The 16789-nt window shown below is 48.4% G+C and overlaps 1 protein-coding gene and 1 pseudogene across 1 annotated transcript in view; one reads left to right on the forward strand and one right to left on the reverse strand.

The window, feature by feature from the left end:
• Positions 1-16789, reverse strand: part of KCNJ10 (potassium inwardly rectifying channel subfamily J member 10) — a 33141-nt gene that overhangs the window by 6894 nt on the left and 9458 nt on the right. The window lies entirely within an intron of this gene.
• On the forward strand, positions 13318-13593 carry LOC147376842 (mth938 domain-containing protein pseudogene; annotated as a pseudogene).

Raw genomic sequence — 16789 nt, forward strand, 5'->3', positions numbered from 1 at the left:
GCCATGGTCTACCTCATAGGGACCCAAGTTTACACGTGCACAGATGTTTACAAATTCTTTTTTCAAAAGGTGGGATAGAGCAAGCCCCAGGCACAGGTCCCAGCTCCCTCTGGATCTGCAGTTCCCTTTCCAAGAGGATGAAGGAGGAGAACAAGCCTATACACAGCTGTGGGCATTGGGGAGGACTCTGCCAAACGGCATGACCAGAAAGGATGCTTCAGCCCCCTCCCTGAGGCAGTGGAGCAGGGGCAGCTTAGAGCTGTGTACCTGTCAGGCTGGGAGTGGGGTGGGCGGGGAAGCAGCCCTGAGCAAAGAGCTTTATCCTCTCTGTGGCAAGAGCAACCCAAATGAAGAAGCTTTGGGATACGAATTCTAAATGCATCCATTTCCGTGTGTGAATGAATTCTCTTTCTTCTACTTCTGCCCCTCTTTGGTTTCCTAAATAGTTAACAGTGCCAGGACTTCCCTGGTGGTCCAGTGGTTAAGACTTCGTGCTCCAATAAAGGGAATCCTCAGAATGGGAGAAAATAATTGCAGATGAAACAACTGACAAAGGATTAATCTCCAAAATATACAAGCAGCTTATGTAGCTCAATACCAGGAAAACAACCCAATCAAAAAAATGGGTGGAAGACCTAAACAGACATTTCTCCAAAGTAGACATACAGATGGCCAACAAACAGGAAATGATGCTCAGCATCACTCATTACTAGAGAAATGCAAATAAAAACTACAATAAGGTATCACCTCACACCAATCAGAATGGCCATCATTTAAAAATCTACAAATGCTGGATAGGATGTGGAGAAAAGGAAAACCCTCTTGCACAGTTGGTGGGAATGTAAATTGATAGATATGGCTGCTATGGAGAACAACATGAGTCCTTAAAAAAAAAAAACTAGGACTAGAACTACCATGTAACCCATAAATCCCTCTACTGGCCATATATCCTGTGAAAATCGTAGCTGAAAGGGGCACATGTATCCCAGTGTTCGTTGCAGCACTTTTTTACAGTAGCTAGGACGTGTAAGCAGCCTAGATGTCCATCAACAGATGAATGAATACAGAAATTGTGGTACATATATGCAACGGACTGTTACTCAGCTTTAAAAAAGTACACATTTGAGTCAGTCCTAATAGGTGGGTGAACCTATAGCCTATTGTACAGACTGAAGTAAGTCAAAGACAAATACTGTATATTAAGCATATATATGGAATCTATACAGATGGTACTGACGAACCTATTTGCAGGGCATCAGTGGAGATGCAGATATAGAGAACAGACTTATGGGCACGGTGTGAGAGAGAGAGGATGAGGCGAATTGAGAGTAGCATGGAAACATACATTACCACATGTAAACTAGATAGCCAGTGAATTGGCTGTGTGACACAGGGAGGTCAACCCAGTGCTCCATGACAACCGAGGAGGGCTGGAGGGGGAGGGAGCTGGCAGGGAGGTCCAAGAGGGAGAGGACGTATGTATACCTGTGGCTGACTCATGTTGATGTATGGCAGAAACCAGCACAATATTGTAAAGCAAATAACTTGCAATAAAAAATTAAAAAAAAAAGACTCTGTACTCCCAATGTAAGTGGCACAGGTTTGATCCCTGGTCAGGGAATTAAGATCCTGCATGCATGGTACAGCCAAAAATTTTTTTAAATAGTTAACAGTGCCATAACTTCCAAGTTAACTGCATTGAAAATGTTTCACAACATCTCAAACTCTGCTCCTTCCTCATCCCAATATTCATCAGGTGCCACATGCTGTGGATTTGTTACTATGTCTCTTCCCCCTCATTTCATTGTCTGACTTCAGGTCCTTAATACCTTTTGGCTGAACCATCAACCTCCTACTCATCTCCTGTCTCTATTCTTTCTCTCCCCAAATCCTTCCCACACTGCTACCGGATCACTCTTCCTAAGCTACGCCTCTGATCACGAATCAGTGCACATGCATCCGGTACTTCACATAGCACTTCTACTCTCGTGGCATTCCTATGAGATATTAAGGTTACAATCCTTATTTTATGAATGAGGAAACTGAAGCCAAGGGAGATGATGTGATTGGTAAATCGAGGTCTTTGCTCTCCCAAACTTTCTCCCTCCAAACTCCATTTGTCATTGTACTATAACTATCTCAGATCCTTCCCCAGCTCAATCCCTTCTACTCTTGGTTTAGGTTTTACAGATGATGTGTCCACTAGGTATCAAAGACAGGCCAAACTCAGTCTGGAGCATTCGCAGAGTCTGCTTCTGTACCTTCTTTCCAGCCTTCTTTCCTGCCTCTTCTGTCCTTAGCAAACTTCAAACAAACCAGCAGTCCCCTGCTCCCTATTGCACAAACCCCGGTTTTCCTGCCTTCAAAGGGCTGTTCATGCTCCTGTCTCTTCCTGGACTCCTTTTCTCCTTGTCTTTATATAGCTGAGATATCTTTCAGAGCCCATTTCAAATGATTCCTTTTCCATGAGGACTTCTCTGACCCCCACAGCCTTAAGTAAAGCCTCTGAAAAAAAAAAAATATATATATATATATGTGTGTGTGTGTGTGTGTATTTATATTCCATCTATATCTTCTATTGCGCGTCTACTTGGTATAACATGTATCTTCTACTACAAAGAAGCTTATTGAAATAAGGATTCAGGTATAGCATATTTCGATTAGCCTGACATATGATTAACACAATGTATGACACACAGTAGGTACTCAAGAAGTAGTTTCAGTCAGGTCAGTCGCTCAGTCGTGTCCGACTCTGCGACCCCATGAATCACAGCACACCAGGCCTCCCTGTCCATCACCAACTCCCGGAGTTCACCCAAACTCATGTCCATCGAGTCGGTGATGCCATCCAGCCATCTCATCCTCTGTGGTTCCCTTCTCCTCCTGCCCCCAATCCCTCCCAGCATCAGGGTCTTTTCCAATGAGTCAACTCTTTGCATGAGGTGGCCAAAGTATTAGAGTTTCAGCTTCAGCATCAGTCCCTCCAATGAACACCCAGGACTGATCTCCTTTAGGATGGACTGGTTGGATCTCCTTGCAGTCCAAGGGACTCTCAAGAGTCTTCTCCAACACTACAGTTCAAAAGCATCAATTCTTCAGTGCTCAGCTTTCTTCACAGTCCAACTCTCACATCCATACATGACCACTGGAAAAACCATAGCCTTGACTAGATGGATCTTTGTTGGCAAAATAATGTCTCTGCATTTCAATATGCTATCTAGGTTGGTCATAACTTTCCTTCCAATAGGTTGAGTGTCTTTTAATTTCATGGCTGCAATCACCATCTGCAGTGATTTTGGAGCCCCCCAAAAATAAAGTCTAACACTGTTTCCCCATCTATCTGCCATGAAGTGATGGGACCAGATGCCATGATCTTTGTTTTCTGAATGTTGAGCTTTAAGCCAACTTTTTCACTCTCCTCTTTCACTTTCATCAAGAGGCTTTTGAGTTCCTCTTCACTTTCTGCCATAAGGGTGGTGTCATCTGCATATCTGAGGTTATTGATATTTCTCCTGGCAATCTTGATTCCAGCTTGTGCTTCTTCCAGCCCAGCATTTCTCATGATGTACTCGTGGAGGAGGAAGTTAAATAAGCAGGGTGACAATATACAGCCTTGATGTACTCCTGTTCCTATTTGGAACCAGTCTGTTGTTCCATGCCCAGTTCTAACTGTTGCTTCCTGACCTGCATATAGGTTTCTCAAGAGGCAGGTCAGGTGGTCTGGTATTCCCATCTCTTGAAGAATTTTCCACAGTTTATTGTGATCCACACAGTCAAAGGCTTTGGCATAGTCAATAAAGCAGAAATAGATGTTTTTCTGGAACTCTCTTGCTTTTTCAATGATCCAGTGGATGTTGGCAATTTGATCTCTGGTTCCTCTGCCTTTTCTAAAACCAGCTTGAACATCTGGAAGTTCACAGTTCACATATTGCTGAAGCCTGGCTTGGAGAATTTTGAGCATTACTTTACTAGCGTGTGAGATGAGTGCAATTGTGCGGTAGTTTGAGCATTCTTTGGCATTGCCTTTCTTTGGGATTGGAATGAAAACTGACCTTTTCCAGTCCTGTGGCTACTGCTGAGTTTTCCAAATTTGCTGGCATATTGAGTGCAGCACTTTCACAGCATCATCTTTCAGGATTTGAAATAGCTCAACTGGAATTCCATCACCTCCACTAGCTTTGTGTGTAGTGATGCTTTCTAAAGCCCACTTGACTTCACATTCCAGGATGTCTGGCTCTAGGTGAGTGATAAAACCATCATGTTATCTGGGTCATTAAGATTTTTTTGTACAGTTCTTCTGTGTATTCTTGCCACCTCTTCTTAATATCTTCTGCTTCTGTTAGGTCCATACCATTTCTGTCCTTTATAGAGCCCATCTTTGCATGAAATGTTCCCTTGGTATCTCTAATTTTCTTGAAGAGATCTCTAGTCTTTCCCATTCTATTGTTTTCCTCTATTTCTTTGCATTAATCGCTGAGGAAGGCTTTCTTATGTGTCCTTGCTATTCTTTGGAACTCTGCATTCAGATGCTTCTATCTTTCCTTTTCTCCTTTGCTTTTCGTGTCTCTTCTTTTCACAGCTATTTGTAAGGCCTCCTCAGACAGCCATTTTGCTTTTTTGCATTTCTTTTCCATGGGGATGGTCTTGATCCCTGTTTCCTGTACAATGTCACGAACCTCCATCCATAATTCATCAGGCACTCTATCAGATCAAGTCCCTTAAATCCATTTCTCACTTCCACTGTATAATCATAAGGGATTTGATTTAGGTCATATCTGAATGGTCTAGTGGTTTTCCCCATTTTCTTCAATTTCAGTCTGAATTTGGCAATAAGGAGTTCATGATCTGAGCCACAGTCAGCTCCCAGTCTTGTTTTTCCTGACTGTATAGAGTTTCTCCATCTTTGGCTGCAAAGAATATAATCAATCTGATATCTGTGTTGACCATCTGTGATGGTCCATGTGTAGAGTCTTCTTTATCAAGAAGTAGTTTATGAGTAAATAAATGAGGAGGAGGGTACTCCCAAATCACTCCAGCCACAGGGGCCAATGTAAGCATACTGAGAATCCTTCTCCACGAGGACCAAGGGCATATGGAAGCTCTTGGTCTGGGGACAACAGATAGAACTTCACTCTGGTTCAGGGTCTCTGTCCCTCTGAGGCCTTCTCACTCCCCATTCTTGTTTGTATCTTTTGATTTTTTTCTTATGATGATTTTTCTCTTTCCTGTATCCACTGAAATGCCAATAACTAATTATCAGCACTATTAGATATGCAAACAAACCAAACACCCTCATCTGTAATGATGCACCCCCTGCATAGGCATATTTATGCAAGTCTCAGGTGTGTGTTCGTGCATTTATACAATGAACATTTACTAGGTGCCAGATTCTAAACAGGACACTGAAATTATGGAGGTAAGTTGGATATAGATTCTAGCCTTGAGCGCCTTACAATCAAATAAGGGAGACAACCACAAAGCAGGCAAAATGTGATAAGTGCCACGGGGTGAGGGGAAGATCCATGAAGTCCTGGGGAACTTTGCAAAGGGAAAGGTGACGTCTAGCTCAAGGCAATGGGGCTGGAAAGACAACCAATATGTATTGACGGAGCACCTATTAAGTGCTAGGCACTGGGCTAAGCTGTTGGGGATATTTTAATGTTATCTCCTATAATCGCTATTATCCTCATTTTTTTTTTTTTTTTTTAACCAGGAAACATAATCAGTAAGTAACAAGCAAGAGTTGAGGTTTTTCCTCCACACCTGACTGTTTCACCCAGGGGAGATTATGTTAGAGAAATGTGGCACTGGGACTGTGCCTGAAGGCAAGATTTGGACCCTTAGAGACTGGAGTTTGGGGGTGGGGTCAAAGAGAAGGCCCCTCAGGGAAGAGAGCTGTAGGAACAAAAGGTATAGCGTTGAGGTGATCCAGGGCCAGCAGGGGAGAAGAGCCAGTCATTTTGGTAGAAGTGTTGAGAGCACATGAGACTTAATGGGACAAATGGGAAAACAACGATGGGCTCTGATCCCATAACACCCTCCTGCCTTGTGGTCAGCTTCATGGATTTAAAGGTTGGGCTTAGAATGAGGGGCATGAGCCACGTGGCCTGGGTATGGAGCCCAGCGCCTCCCACAGGGATCAGATTCAGGGACTTGGTCCCCTGCCTGTAGTGCACACCCATTCAGAGCCCGGGGGCGGGGGGGGGGGGGGGGGGGAGTCTTCTCTTCTGACCACAGAGTACTTCCTCTTCCTGGCGGCTGGTTCAGGGAAACAGGAGAGAGAATGAGGGCAACTATCATTTCCTGAATGCCTAGTTTAGACCAGCACATCACATTTCACCTTTGCAGCAACTCAGGAACAGAGTTTTGTTTTGTTTCTTTTTTTTTTTTTTAAGATTTTTTTTTTTTTTTTTGATGTGGACCATTTCTAAAGTCTTTATTGAATTTGTTACAATATTGCTTCTGTTTTATGTCTTGGTTTTTTGGCCACAAGGCATGTGGAATCTAAACTCCCCAACCAGGGATCAAACACGCACCCCCTGTGTTGAAAGGCGAAATCTTAACCACTGGACCGCCCAGGATGTCCCAGGCAGGATTTCCATTCTTCAGTTCCTTATGGAACTTGGGTGCAAGGAGCCCAGGTGACCCAATATATAAGTAGCAGAGCTGAGATTAGTATCTAGTTCTGGCTGCATTACAAAGTTCTCTCCACTATAGCTTCAGGTTAATATTACAGTGACCTTGCCTTTGCTGAGCAGATTTCACACTCAACAACACCTAGAGAAGATGGACACCTAGAGCAGGATGGGGGCTCGCAGGAGCCAGGTGTGCAGAGTGCGCAGCAATCACCCAGGGTGCGTCTGAGGGTTGGTGGTCATGCTCTCTGTTGTGTGACTGCTCCCGTCCTAGTGTTCCTTCTAGGTCTGCATGACAGGTCTTTATCCTCCCCATTCCTTCCCTTGGACTCTGCTCCCCACTCTCTTCTCATCTCTTCTATCATCTGCACTGCCCTGCTCATATTTCATACTGACTGTTTTACCAAAATGTGTCTCCCCTTGTCTATCCTTCTTTTCACCTTCCTCTTTGTCTTTTCACTCCCCCTACATCTGTCTGGCCCATCCCTTCTTCTCCTCCAAGTTTCTTCTGCCTCCTGTCTTGCATCCTGGACATGTAATTTTGGAAGAGGGTGATATAGAGGAATACTGTGTGTGTGTGTGTGTGTGTGAGAGACAGTCACTCAGTCATGTCCCACTCTTTGCCACCCTATGGACTATAGCCCACCAGGCTCTTCTGTCCATGGGATTCTCCAGGCAAGAATACTGGAGTGGTTAGTCATTCCCTTCTCCAGGGGATCTTCCCGACCCAGGGATCAAACCCAAATCTCCTGCATTGCAAGTGGATTCTTTACTGTCTGAGCCACCAGGGAAGCCCGAAGGAATACTGTGCTGTCCATCAAATCACACCTCTGACCTCCAAAATCTGTCACTGTATCCCCACCCACATCCCAAAGCCAAGGTGCCTATGTTAGTAGAGGCATTCTAAGCCCCACAACCTCCTGTTCGCCCTGTTTCTTCCCTCCAAAGATGGCTTCTTGATGCAGGGATTTGGAAATGGGGTCAGAAAGGGAGGCAGTTTCTAGGAAGATAGGAAGAGTTCCCACTATCCAATTATTCTAGGTTTGAAGGTACAGGAATACCTGAACCAATCACAGTGGGGTATAGATAAATGAATGGGAGGCTAAAAACAGGAAGTCGTAGTGCTAGCTCACTCTCTGTCCCAACAACAGCCCATCATGCTCGGGTGCTGTGTGCTGGGAGAGCCCTGTGCACAAATAGTAGGGTTGTGAGCATGATCGGACTCAGAGCTGGAAGCGGGGTGGGTCTCCAAGCCCATACACATCTTAGACAGCTGAGTTAGGTGTGTGTCTGAGCCTAGCGTCCTAGAGACAGAGCCAGGATATCAGGAACTCATAGGTAGGCAGTGGGCTGGACTGGGAACAAGAGCTTTTGGTACCTGCCTCAACTCTGCCTCTGACTAACAGTGATCTTGGGTAAGTATTTAAACTTCTTCGGCCATTATTTCCTTAACCGTGGAAAAAAGGGCATCATATTAGCTCCATACTTCTCAAAATAGGGTGCCAAGAGGTGCTCAAAGCCACAGGATTAAATTTAACATACCTTCCTAAGATATCAATTTCACTCAAGGATTCTGAGGGGAAATCTTATTTTACTATTAAACATAGTTAATATTACACAGTTAAGTGTTAGTCACTCAGTCGTGTCCAACTCTTTATGACCCATGGACTGTAGCCTGCCAGCCTCCTCTGTCCATGGGATTCTCCAGGCAAGAATACTGGAGAAGGTCCCTGCTCCAGGGGATTTTCCCAACCCAGGGATCGAACCCAGGTCTCCTGCATTACAGGCAGATTCTTTACTGTCTGAGCCACCAGGGAAGCCCCAATATTTAACAAACGATGTAAAACAGAGTAGAGTGAAAATTTTATGTAATTTAAAAGACAAAACAGATTTCAAGGATATCCAGGGTGTGGGAGCTTATGACCCACCCCTGTATCTTCTGGGATAAAATTCCTTCTGCCTTTTAGAACCTGTTGCTGGGTCAATTTGGGATGCACTGTGCTTGAGAGTTATCAAGATCATGTCCTGCTTTAAAGTCCATGTCTAGCCTGAGCCCCTCCCCGTGCAGATGGGTCCCATCCCTCCCACTGGCTTTGGTGGAGACAGGAGACTACTACTTAGCCTCCTCTCACCAACCATATTATCTCTGTTTTGGATACCAGCTCCAACTTGAATAGCGACCTTGGAGGCCTCCAGGAGGAGATCAGCTGCACAGTGGGGACTGAAAAGAAGCATTTCTACGCTTCCAAGTGTTCTAAATGTGAGCGAGGGGAAGAGAGGAGAAAGGAGACGGTGTCAAGGAAGGCCTAGAAGAAAAGCACTGCGGGGTTATGTAAGCCCTCAACGTTGGGAGAGGAATGGAGCTGGGTTTGGGGTTCTTTTGAAAGTTGATGTCTTTGTTCATTAATCTTCCTCCTGTCCTGCCCCAAAGAAAATAAACAAATAGAAACTGAGCCAGATGCACACAAATCTTGAGGTGGGGAAAAAAGGGCCGTGTGTGTGTCCGGGGCCTGCCTTGCCAGCTGAGTCACTGCAGGCTCTGCCTCCCACCCTCCTGTCTCCTTCCCCTTCCCTCCCATCCTCTAGCCTCAGCCTGACACAAGGCCCTGGCCCAAGGAAGAATAGGCTTTTCTTCCCTTGTGTCAACGTTTGGAAAGTTCTCATAGTCTGATCAAAAGAAAGGATAAAAGCCTTCAAAGCATTTCCTGGGAGCCTATGACCTCCATTTGGCCCTTCTGACCCTCTTGTGCTTTCCGGTCAGAAGAGGGAGGAACACAGAGATGGAGCCCTGTCAGATGTTCTCCTCTGTCCAGACGCCACCCCAGTCAGTGTGGGCTGATTAGGACCACAGCCCCTTCCTCCGCCCCAATTCCCTGGCAGTGACTCCTGTCCCATATGAGAAGGGAACAGCGTTCCTGCAAAGAACTACCGGGGCGGGGGGAGGGGGATGGTTCTTCAGGGACCTCCTTCCCCCAGCTGGAGAGGGAGAGGACTTCCTGGCACGTGCAGCCGGTCACGACTGCCTCTTTGATGCACCTGCCTCCCCTTGCCCCCGGCGTGCGCTCCCTCTGTGAGTCACCACCCGGCCACAGCATCTGCCCCTACCCATTGTGCGGGGCCGCAGGGCTGCACATCCTGGTCCTGTGAGGAGCTTGGCACCATCCAGAGTTCAGCTGAGGACAAAGGATGCACCAGTGCCTCCTCAGCCCCAGCTCCAGCCATCCGGGGAGCCTCCCGGCCTGGCCCCGTCTGGGTCCTCACCTCAGAAGAACGTCTCAGAGATATTAACCCACCCCTCCTCACCTCGACTAAAGAACCAGAAAAATCAGGCGCTAAGACACAGCTGAGGCGCTGAGAAGCAATGGCATTAATATAAATAACATCCGTTGTCGTTGTTATTCTATTGTCATCGGTAAGACCTGAGACAACGAAGAGGTCCCCAAGGACACTGGGGGAGGTTTCAGAGGAGCTGGGCCGGCGATGACCAAGGGCTTGGTTCAAGACTCGTGTTCATGTGTCAGCTGCCCTGACTCTTTAATCAGGCACCACCTGGCCGGGGTTCCTGAGATTCTCCATAGAACCCAACTGATCCCCAATGATACTAGTTGAGAGGATCACCCTAGTCTGGAAGTTAGAAGTATTCTTCCAGACAGAGCCCCGCTGGGAGAGTTCACCCCCACGCCCAGCTGCATTTAGCATAGAGGGTGCTGGCAAGATTACAGATGGCTGGAGGGGAGCAGAAGAGATGAGAGCACTCCGCAAATTCAAGCTTCACCAGGTTACCTGGCCCCGACACCCCGCCCCCCGGTCTGTGCTGAAGCTCACCTTCCCACCACCAGGGGGCAGGGCACCCCAGCCCCAGGAGACTGCCTGTGCCCAGAGCAGCTGGGCTACACCTGCCCTAGCCGCCCTACCTCCACCCCAGCCCCCTCCTTTTACTATTAGGTTAAAGCATACAAAATTACCCATTTTTCAAAATGTCAGCAATCTCAAGTGGTCCAATCTATTAATATTTAATAACAATAAAAACAAGAGCACCAGTCTCCTTCAAACTACCAGGGTCTGCGTTCTGCAAAGCATGTTAGAAGCAATTTCACTTGATCCTCACAGCCAGCTGGGTGGCAGCTAGAGCTCCAAGAAGCTCTCTCCAAGGTCACAGCTCAACTTCCAGTCATCAAATCCAAGGGCATTTTGTCAGCCCTTGACCCCAGCAGTCTCTCTGCATCCTGTGAGACTGATGACCAGTCTGTCTGTTCTGGACACTCTCTCCTTTGACTGTCCTTTGACTCTTAACTGCGATGTGATGGGGATCCACTGATCTGGAGACCTTGATTAGCTCTTAGCAGCTCTGCCACGTCTAGGCTTTGGGATTTGGGGAAAATCACTTAAACTCTTTGAGTTTCCTTTTCCTTTATTTGCAAAAAAAAAAAGGGGGGGGGGTGTCTAATGATGCCTACCTCACCAGGGTGTTGGGAGAGTTAGATAAGCACACAGATGTACCAAGAGCACTGGGTGGGCCAGTACAGCCTGTGTGGAGGGTCTCACCATCACTCTCTGAGGTGTTCCTCCAGGCTCTCTCCTCCGTCTCTCTTTCCTTTTCTTATTTTTTTAATTTTTTGGCCCCACAGTACGGCTGGTGGCATCTTAGTTCCACAACCAGGGATTGAACCTGCATACCCTGCATTGGAAGCGCAGAGTCTTAACCACTGGACCACCAGGGAAATCTCATCTCCCTGTCTCTTTACATTTGGCCCATCTCTCTTGCTGTGGCCTCTCGCTGATGCTGAATTACTGATGTTTCTCAGGGATCCTCTTTGGCTCTCATTTCTAACCACTCTGCTCTCACTTCCTCGGCTGTTTCAGCCACTCCCACGGATCTCCCCTCACCTCTGCCCCCTAGGTCCAACCCTTACAGGCTCCCTCTAACTGGAGGTAACAGTTTTACCATGTTCAGACTCACACGCTATTCTCAAAAGGGAGTCTCTTCTGTGCTTCCCCTCTTGTTCGCAGAATCACCACCCATTCAGTGCTCAAGCTGCAACCTTAGAGTCACCCTCCGTTTCTCTCTTGCCCCCCATCCAGCGGCTCACTAGGTCTTATCAATCTGCCTTTGTGGGCTTCTCTCCGTCTCCTTTGAGGCTACCCAAGTTCTCTTTCACCTGAAACACTGCAATGATCTTCTGTCTCCGCACCCCCCAGCCTCGCCTCCCTCACCTCCACCTCCTCAGCCGCAGCAGCGCCTTTCAACAACACAGTTACATCCCATCGCTCTGGCTTTCCATCCTCAAAGAGTTCCACAGCTTCTGCAATAAAACCCACGCATCTAGACATAGCATTCTGAATCCTTCCCCATCTGATGCCACCCTGATTTTCACAGCCTCTCCCTCTGGTTCTTTTCCCCTTCGGACCTCATATTCTAGCCATACAGAACTGCCACTGGCTCTTCAAATGCAGCCTGCACCACCACTTGCATGGTCCCCAAGCTTTTATCGAGCAGGCCCCTCCACCTAGAATGCCCGCTAGATGCCCTCTACGTTCCTGGAACGTTTTACCACGGCATCAGTTCAGCACTCCTCTGTCCTTGAGAGATGGTGAGCGCTTTGAAGGCAGAGGCTATATCTTAGTTCTCTTTTCAGCAGGTGCCTTTGAACTTAACCTAATTGATTAGTATAGGGAAAGGACTTAGACATGAAGTCCTGGTGTGACTCCTGGCTGGGGATGCCAACCATGCTGCAGGTGGGCCGTCACTTACTCCACCTCCCGCCCTTCAAAGATATCACCAGTTCATCACAGTCCATTTGTTTTTTCTCACTGAGCCTCAGAATCTTTCTCAACATGGTGATACAGAAAGCCATTTTCCAATGCAGTTAGCCTTACAAAGGAAACCTGTTTGTTATCTTGGCAGGTCTGAGTCACAGCCAGAGGTCCCCATCTATTCTTCTTTTCCACTATTGGCCATCCTGGTCTGTGCCATTTACCAGGCATGGGAACGCCAATCAATCTCTTCGTCTCTCTAGGGCTCTATTTCCTCACCTAAGGAGGCAATAAAACCTTCCATTGTGTGGTTGGGATTACAGAAGTTACAGTTTCTGAAATCTCTATGGCCCTTATGTAAATATAAGGTATTATTATTAGCCTACTTTGCAGATGAAAGAAAAATATCTACCAAATTAGAGAAACTAAGGCTCAGAGAGGTAAAGTAACTTGCTAACGTTTATATAATGGCAAAGCTGGACCTCTGTTCTCCAAGCCCGGTGGATCTTTACTCATGGTGCCTCTCCATACCCCCTCGGGCTTGATGGTGCTCCAGCTCCCTGTCTTATCTGTCCTTTCTGCAGGGTAACAGTGCTTCATGGAGTAGGACTTCCTATAGCCCTGGAATTGGAGGAGGCTTTCAGCCCACCTCCTTCATCCTACTTCCCTATAATTCCTAAGGCGAAGCTCCCTCCAAACCCATTCACCCTGCCAAATGGTAGGAAAGGTGTTCAGTGAGGGATGCCCAATAGAATCCAGCTCCTCCATCATGCTCTGCAGCCCTTTGCCCTCCTGCTCCCCCCACCCCCCGCCTTGATGGCTCCAGGCAGCTGGCAGGCTGTTCAAAGCCCAAGATGAGGGGTAAAGCACAGAGCTGTTTTGAAATGCATCTCTGAAGAGAGCACACTGGATCTCAGTTAAGTTCCTTATGTCTTCACCTGAAGTTTCTACCCTCTCAGAGGGGCAACTGAAGTACCAGGCTCTACCAAAATCTATAAGGACTACGAAGTGTGGCCAGGGGGAAGTCTTGATAGGAACTGAGAATTCTCCTGGTGTGCAGGCTACAGATGAGCAGGAAGTTGTCAAGAAGGGTGTGCAGATCCTTGTGATTGGCCAGGGGGTGACTGAGGCCAGGAAGGTACCCCCATTAGCTGTGGAGTACTCAGGAAACAAGGCACTGATGTGCAGGTCCAAAGGACGATAATGCCTTGCTTACCCAAGGTGTCGGGGCGGAAGTGGTCTCCATTCCCCCTGCTGATGGAGCCTTAAAAGAATAAGTCACTAAGCAATGATCAAACAAATTTTGTTTAAAACTTTTTACAGAGCCCAGGATGCCAGGCCCGAGGAGATAAGGTTTCTGGGGTGGAGGCCAGGGAGCCACTGAGCTGTCACCAGGTCTGCCACCAGAACCCGGGAGACCAGAGAGAGGCCAGGTTGATGGGACTGGCTCCTTAGGGTCCTGGGACCAGTGTGACCTCCCACCTGAGAGAAAACAGGGAAGCTGACTACCTCCTGGCTGAGGGTCCCCTTCTCTATCTCCTTTCTTGTCTGGGACCTTAGCCATTGTGTGGCTAGCCGGTGGAGGCCCCAAGAGGCAATGTAAGCAGTGGAGGAGGCATGAGCGTTACACACAGTGTGGAAGCACCCTCAGGAGAAGCTGCCAGAGGGGCCTTTTATCTGTTCCATTTCTTCCAGGAAGGATCATGCTCCCCTTCCCAATCAGAAGGATCATTTCTTTTATTTTAAATTATTTATTTATTTGGAAGCTCTAGGTCTTAGCTGCAGCATGCGGGATCTAGTCCCAGACAAAGGCTGGAACCCGGGCCTCCCTGCACTGGGAACATGGAGTCACTAGACCATCAAGAAAACCCCAGGAGAATCATTTCTGAACTGCTTCCTGACCAGTGCAGCGTTCATCTTGGTCACCTCCTCAGTGCCTAGTACAGAGCTTTGGCTAAGTAGTTCTTGGCTTTAAAAGAACCCATAGGATTGATAATTGTACATCTCTTTTCCCTCCCTCAGGCCCCCTTTCTGGCGAGTGACCTGCTTCATCCTTGGGAAGCCCTTCCTCCGAGTTTCCCATGACAGTGTCAGCCTTTGAACAGCGGAGGGCGCTGACTCGGTCTCCCCATCAGCCTTTACTCCAGGCTGAAGACCTGTCTTCTCTCTGGTTTCCCTCTGTGCTCACTCCGCACTGCCCTCAGCCCACCTCCGCCAACACTCTCACGTCTCTATATCATGAGGGGGCAGTGTGGCAGCCAAGGTCCACAGTGGGTACACAGGGAGCCTCAGTGCCAGAAATCCAGAGTCTTCAGCAGAAAGCAGATCTTTCTTTCATGGCGGGAAAGGAGACTGGCAGAAAACCCCAGACCTGGACCCCAGACGGGGCCCAAGTCAGACAAGTGGGGCCCAGAGCTTCTCCCGGGACCAGCCAGGTCCTCTTGGGGAGCCCAGTGCTTCCCTGTACCCACATGACCAAAGACAAGAGGACTGAGCTTGGGAAAAAGAAAAGTAGGAAAAGGAAGATGCAGTTAAAGTGGAGGGACCCCAGCTCACAAGCTCCTAGGGTTACAGGCAGCAGAGTGTGTAATAAGCTGCCCTCTGCTGCCCTCTCCAGCATCAGTGTTCTTGGCCCTCCACGTGCCCCTCACACACGGCCTCTGATCTCCAGCCACACTAAGCTGCTCCCAGCGCCTGAATGGGCCATGCTTTCTCTAACCAACAGTTCTCGGCAAGCAGTGGGGCCTCTTCCGTGAAGCTCCCTTCCTCTCCCCACTCTCCTCGGTCGGTCTCTACCCCTCCTTCAAGCCTCAGTGTGGATGTCAGTTTCTCTGGGAAGCCCTTCTGGATGCCCATAGCCTCGCTGTGAGTTGCTGCCCCTCGTCCGTGTCCCCGTGTGCCGTGGACTTCCCTGCCTCAGTCCTTACAATGAGCCAGGCCGTGTGCTGTGTGTTCACACACTGCATCATCCTATATCCTCCCTGGGAGCTGGGTGATGCCATTGCCCTCATATGAATGGGGGGAACCAGACTCGCCCAGGAGGACCACTAGTGAGGAGGAGGTGACTGCAAGGTGAACCCAGGCCCACTGAAACCGAGGTCTGTGCTTTTCCTTTGACCGCTCTACCACCATGGGGTGTTGGCGTTGGGAGGCCCCCATGGTCATCTTGTCCAATCCCCTCATCCCATCGAAGAGGAAGCCAAGCCCCAGAAAAGCTGAGTAACTTTCCCACAGTCACAGAGCTGGCTTGTAGCACCAGAATCAGAGAATGACCCTGACTTTCTTCTTCATCCCAGCCTCTCTCTTCCTACAAGATCTTTTCTTGATCCTCGGGTGCTGAAGGGCCAACCTGGGAGCATTAGCCACTGAGGTTTCCCCTCCAACCACAGCCCCAGCCCAGGGTGTGCAGTGTGCCCCGCCCATCAGCAGGCCTCAGGAATCTAACCCAAACCCTAACCCGCCCTCCCACAACAGCAGCTGGCCCAGAGATAGACCCAGAAGAGCTGGAAGAAACAGCAGATAGGGGGCCCATTAGGAGAGGGCAGACCCAGTGACACTCTCTGTGGGGTTTGTGAAGCTGATCAAGAGAGTTTCTCTGAGACAGCTGGAAATCACGCGGCCTACAGGGGCTCTGAGCCCCTTTGAAACTGTCTCCTAGATGCCCCCCACCCCCGCCACCTCTGTTCAATAGGAGACTTAACCAGGCCTCTCTTTCTCAAGGGGAGTGGGTCGTCCACCTCTCTCCATCCTTCCCCTTTGCCTGGTAATCCCTTACACCCAGGAAGTGCTTCCCATTAAGTCAAAACTGACCTATTGCTGCCTAAGCAATTTCCTCTTATTTTCACCCTCGATGGAGATGGAACCCCATAGGTGCCCTGAGCTTCTGATGTGTATTCAGGAAACTGACCCACCTTCCCTGACGCGTGTCCTCGACACTCCCTTTCCTTCTCAGGTCTCAGGCATGCAGAACAATCCTGACCCTCAGACAGGAACCTAGAGAAGGTCTACTGTACCCTGGGAGGGAACTGCTCCATTGTTCCCCAGCTATCCACTTATTCCTCATCCACATTCCTTGTTTGAGTAGAAGTTGGGGGGCAGGGTGGCACGAAGATATTGACTAGATGCAGAACTAGATTCAGAGGTGGCTTCCCCGAATCCCTCCTCTGAGCCAGAGTGCTGCTGGACGGGCTGAAGATTTTGGCCAGGCCCCCTTCTCCAACGGGGAGCATTTGAAGGGGCACTTGGAGAAGGAAGAACCAGAGAATAAAGACTGGGGCAGAGTGTTCATGCATGGAGGAAGACAGATGAATCACGCAGCTTAAGCTGAATCTGGTAGCAAGCCGGGGAGCATCCAAGATGAGCAGTGGGGTGAGGAATAGAAGGGTCCTCCTACTGGTAAA

The sequence above is a fragment of the Bos grunniens genome, chromosome 3 (assembly GCF_055505025.1).
Source record: "Bos grunniens cultivar Pamir isolate PY7600 chromosome 3, Bosgru_T2T1.0, whole genome shotgun sequence".
NCBI classification, from domain to species: domain Eukaryota; kingdom Metazoa; phylum Chordata; class Mammalia; order Artiodactyla; family Bovidae; genus Bos; species Bos grunniens.